Source organism: Danio rerio, chromosome 17 (genome assembly GCF_052040795.2).
Source record: "Danio rerio strain M-AB ecotype USA chromosome 17, GRCz13ab, whole genome shotgun sequence".
Lineage (NCBI taxonomy): Eukaryota > Metazoa > Chordata > Actinopteri > Cypriniformes > Danionidae > Danio > Danio rerio.
The window spans coordinates 11,036,109-11,042,182 of NC_141037.1; positions in this window are offsets into that span (position 1 = coordinate 11,036,109).

A 6,074-nucleotide genomic window follows, 5' to 3' on the forward strand; every position below is an offset into this window, starting at 1 on the left:
CAGACAGACAGACAGACAGACAGACAGACAGACAGATAGATAGATAGATAGATAGATAGATAGATAGATAGATAGATAGATAGATAGATAGATTCAGACAGACAGACAGACAGACAGACAGACAGACAGACAGACAGACAGACAGACAGACAGACAGACAGACAGACAGACAGACAGACAGATAGATAGATAGATAGATAGATAGATTCAGACAGACAGACAGACAGACAGACAGACAGACAGACAGACAGACAGACAGACAGACAGATAGATAGATAGATAGATAGATAGATAGATAGATAGATAGATAGATAGATAGATAGATAGATAGATAGATTCAGACAGACAGACAGACAGACAGACAGACAGACAGACAGACAGACAGACAGACAGACAGACAGACAGATAGATAGATAGATAGATAGATAGATAGATAGATAGATAGATAGATAGATAGATAGATTCAGACAGACAGACAGACAGACAGACAGACAGACAGACAGACAGACAGACAGACAGACAGACAGACAGACAGATAGATAGATAGATAGATAGATAGATAGATAGATAGATAGATAGATAGATAGATAGATAGATTCAGACAGACAGACAGACAGACAGACAGACAGACAGACAGACAGATAGATAGATAGATAGATAGATAGATAGATAGATAGATAGATAGATAGATAGATAGATAGATAGATAGATAGATAGATTCAGACAGACAGACAGACAGACAGACAGACAGACAGACAGACAGACAGACAGACAGACAGACAGACAGATAGATAGATAGATAGATAGATAGATAGATAGATAGATAGATTCAGACAGACAGACAGACAGACAGACAGACAGACAGACAGACAGACAGACAGACAGACAGACAGACAGACAGACAGACAGACAGATAGATAGATAGATAGATAGATAGATAGATAGATTCAGACAGACAGACAGACAGACAGACAGACAGACAGACAGACAGACAGACAGACAGACAGACAGACAGACAGACAGACAGACAGACAGACAGACAGACAGATAGATAGATAGATAGATAGATAGATAGATAGATAGATAGATAGATAGATAGATAGATAGATAGATAGATAGATAGATTCAGACAGACAGACAGACAGTATTTGTATATTTGATGTAAGTATTTGAGAGGGGGTTTGATTTTTACCTCGGTGTGATCTGGGAACCGCAGGAGCTTTTCATTAGACCTGTAAAATTCACCGTGTGGAAAGAGTGACATCTAGTGTTTGTAGCCAGATTTAACGTCTATATAACTTTTGTTTGTTTCACATGGATCTTCTATACATTTGAGATGAAGAAAAGACACCTCGTGTGAACACTCGTAAGTCTCTTAGTCTCTTAGGGCTTTTTGATTTTCAAGTGACATATGCACATTTTATTTTTTGGTATTAAAAAGAATTAAATTATTATTTTTAAATATTTAAAGAGTATTGATATTTAATATTATACACCCGACACTAGTTTTATGGTATTACAAATTATTTCAATTGTAAGCAAAAACAATGGTCCCAACGTATTTCCTGTTTTACATATTTAACTTTTATAGCTTCCGACAATCAAAAGAGCCTCATATTGATAATATTATTATAGCTGTTTCACATGAAGTTATGATTGAATTTCCTCTGTTACACTCATGAAATAGTTTGAGAACTATTTATGGATCAATGACATGACCACATTGAAATGGTCTATATAATGGCCGCAAAAAAAGTTTGGCTTCTGCCTAATCGCTATTAACAAACAAGGTTAAAGAGATTTTGTTTAAACTCCTTCACAGAATATATCCTGCCATACTTTATTTAACTAAATATAAAAAAAGATGAGATGTAAAGATGCAGAGGCCAGAAAGTGCTGATGATTTACTTTGTAATTGGCCTTGTGTGTCTTTTTGGGGGGCGAAATGTAATTGGCTTTTAGGAATTTCTGAAGCTAAGACAAAAATTCCCATACATTTTTATTATTTTCTTTATTTTAATGGCCAAATTTCGTATTTATTAGTGTAGGATTTCAGGTTAAAATCAAAGTTTAAAAATTAAGTAAAACATTATATTGAGTCCATATTATACCTCAAAAAAAACTGTTTGCATTGTACAAGCCTGTGATATTGTTTAATATATTCCTGTGATATTGATTATATCTTGCCCTAGTCTTTGAAATGTTCTTGACATTTGTTGTACTTGAATGGCATTGTATTTTTTGACGTTATTCAATAAAAAATAAAAAGGGGAAAAATGTTTACTAGAGAGAGAAAGTACTCAAACAAGACTGTAAAAGAAGAGAAAAGAAAAGAACTTACAAGACTTGTTGCTAGAAGAGATACAGCTGTGGCCGGAGGTAAACAACAATTATTCATGCTATTTATTGAATTATCTATTAATTGCATTTTATTAATGTCTACCCGCTCCGGTTTCCCCCACAGTCCAAAGACATGTGGTACAGGTGAATTGGGTAGGCTAAATTGTCCGTAGTGTATGAGTGTGTGTATATTTATTTATTTACTTGCGTTTTAATTTATTTATTTTCCTATTTATTTATTTGCTTGTTTATTTATTCACGCAATTGTCAGTATTCTCACGCCAAAAATCCACTTTCTCACGCATGCCATTAACATTTTCCCAAAAATAAGCGGACTCTTTTAGCTGCAGCACAAACTTCTGCGCGAGGAGATCTGGAGGATTATTCTGCGTGTGGAGCGCATCTTCTTCGGACCAACGCGACGCGCTGTATCAATCACATCAGGAAGGCAGTCGCATTTTCTGGCAGTAATTTCTGATTAACACAAATCATTTTTTTCCTCAAGTAAGTTACATCTAAAATGCAATTTCAAATGCGCCTGGAGTGCCCAAAGTAATAATGGTGACCGCTATCAATAAGGACATCACAAGCAGCAGAGCTAGCCGACGTTTCCGAATTAGCGGGCATTTCTTTCTTTTTCATCATACAATTCTTCCTTTTCTCATCAGCTGACATGTCTTCTAATCGACTGGGATGAGTGAAAAATACTTAACATACAACTGAGATGCAGAATGAAAATAACTGGGACCGTCATGTTGCTTAAAAGTAATTTTGTTGATGGGAGTTATTGCTTTCACTTATGCTCACGACCCCATCTTGCGTTACTCCGTCTTCAACGCATCTCATGACGAGATGCTCAGCAAGTTCCATCTGCATTCTTTAAAGCTCTTACTCTTCATTTCAGTCGTGTCAGTTCTTACGGTGTTGCTGTTTGTACTTGACCAAGGTGAGTTCAATACCGATGGTACTAGTGGAGCCACGCCAATCTCACGAATTCCACTTCGTGAAGCTTCACTTCGGGCCAGTCTGTGATGTAGTTTCTCGCGGTTTGCGTACATAAACGCAACATCGTGAGATATATTACATGTTTGTTGCTTGAAATGTGCCGCCGAGCTACATTCCGGGTACTCCAGCACGGACTGGCGCCCGGTTGGCTCGTGCACTCCCTGGGGCGAGGCAGCCGTGCTCCCTAGGCAGGGGGCAATACAGACTCTGAGGACCCTCACGGAAACACGGGAGGCCGGTGCTTCACATATCTCTCGAAGTCCGCTTCATGAAGCTTCACATGGGCCAGTCTGTGCTGTAGTTCCTCGCGGTTTGCGTACGTAAACGCAACATCAGGTGGAATATTACGTGTTTGTTGCTTGAAATGTGCCGCCGAGCAACATTCCGGGTACTCCGGCACGGACTAGCACCCGGTTAGCTCGTGCACTCCCTGGGGCGAGACAGCCGTGCACTCTAGGCAGGAGGCAATACAGACTCTGAGGAACCTCAGGGAAACACGGGAGGCCGGTATAGTGGGACCTGCTACGAGCGTTATGGTGGATGGGAGCAGCGTGGCCCACTTTAGCTTCTATTTTAAATTATAGTTTTAAACTTTAGTTTACTATAGTCTAAAATAGACAACAGGGCCTTTGTGTGAACTGTTGAATGTTTTGTTTTGCAGCTGACCTGTGTTGTTGAGCAAAGAAGCCTTTCAGAACAACACACAAGACACACGTGGATTATTTGAGCGTGCATTATAATGGTTTCTCCGGTTTCTGTCTTCCGGTTTGTTATTTTCAGATAAGTTTGCAAATCAAACACAATAATGTTCTCTTTCTAAACACCTGAATTGTGTTTTTATTTGTCCTAGAGCTCACTGTAGCCTACATTGTCAAAACATTGAATGCATTTGGTTGACAATAATAAAGTGGTCCAACAAATTAGTTACAAATATACCTCCATTTCTCTCCAGAGTATTAAAACGCTTAATAAAATAAATAAATAAGGTTTTTGAAAAATGTTATATGTAACTTCATCAGAATTACACGTGCTTTCTCCTGGGATATCTAGCTGTCAATTGTAGTTCTAGTTTAGAAATGTGTTTACCATAAGCTACTGTTTCTATAAAGGAAGCCTGTCAAGTGTTTAAGAAATGTCAATAATCTAACCAGTGAGGTGAATGCATTCACATTAAACTACATAATTCTTTGGAAGTAACGTTAAATCTACAGTTAAAGTTGATAAGAAAAGCAGGAAGAACACAAACAGGGAAAATATTAACTGCTTACCTTCAGGTGAGGTTGTTCTTACAGTGTTTCACACACATTTAATGGCGATAGTTTTACTCGTTTTTGTGACCTTTGCTAGCTATGAAATTTGAAGGGAGCTACTATATAAGCTTTAGGCCAAGATAAGCTCAAGACAGAGTAAATGTTAATAAAACTGATAAATAATTAAAACTATGAGGAAAAATGTTTGCCCTAAAACGCAAACCGAGTCAATATATCACTGTAGTATAGCAGTTCTTATGGTTGACCACGAGGGGGAGATCTTATGCTGTGGTTGGGAATACTGTTTACTAGAAAATCATCTGGATTAGACAACTTGTTAAATATCCAGCTTCTATTTGCAATATGATTCCCCTTCATATTTTATCTAGTTTGGGTGGCATAAATATTTTTTACTCGTAATTTTGATAACAAAATACCCGTGAAACTTCCGTCATTTCACTGTCAAGCTTTTTTTAGCAGCGAATTTGATTTACAAACACAATTTTTCACTACATCTTTACTTTGTTTGGAATAACAAGGACATTTTATATGAACAAAAATCTCTCTATATATAGTTTGTATTTATTTTTTGATAACTGGTTTGGAAATACCATTGTATTGGTAAACCAATTATTTAATTCAGGTGGTCTTCTTTTCATATATGAGGAATTCTTAACTAAATATAATTTTCTCAGACCACCAGAGGAAATTACAATGGCTTTAGCACAGTCTATCCTAAAAGATGTATGTTGTATAAACATCAAAACAGATTAAATGATCAACTATTACCACAATTTGAACCCAGTGACTCTCTGGTAGGTCAAATGTGCTTTTCCTATAGTTGTAAGAATAATAACAGATCAATAAAAGCTCTTTTCCAAAATGATGCTGCATCAAAACCAAACGCAATAACATACTGAAATCAACTTATGAGTGATGTTGTTTGCAGAAAAGTTTGGCTTCTGCCTAATCGCTATTACAAACAAGGTTTAAAGAGATTTTGTTTAAACTCTTTCACAGAATATCCTGCCAAACTTTATTTAACTAAATGTAAAAAAGATATAGATGTGAGATTTAGCTTTTGCAAACAGAGGCCAGAAAATGCTGCTCATTTATTTTGGTATTGCCCTCATGTGTCTTTTCTTTTTCTTTTCTTTTTGGCTAAATGTAATTGACTGTTGCTGTTAATACTGATGAAAAATATTACTTTACATTGGAAAGGTGTTCTTTGAGGAATTTCTGGTGCTCAGACAAAAAGTCCCAGACATTTGTATTAATTTTTTTTTTATTTTAATGGCCAAATATCATATTCATAAACGTAAATTTTTAGATTAAAAAAATTATATATTGAGTCCATATTATACCTCAAAAATATCAAAATCTTCTGTGAATTGTACAAGCCTGCATATCATTTAATATATTCCTGTGATAATGTTTATTTCTCCACCTGTAGCCTTTGAAAATTTCTTAACATTTGTT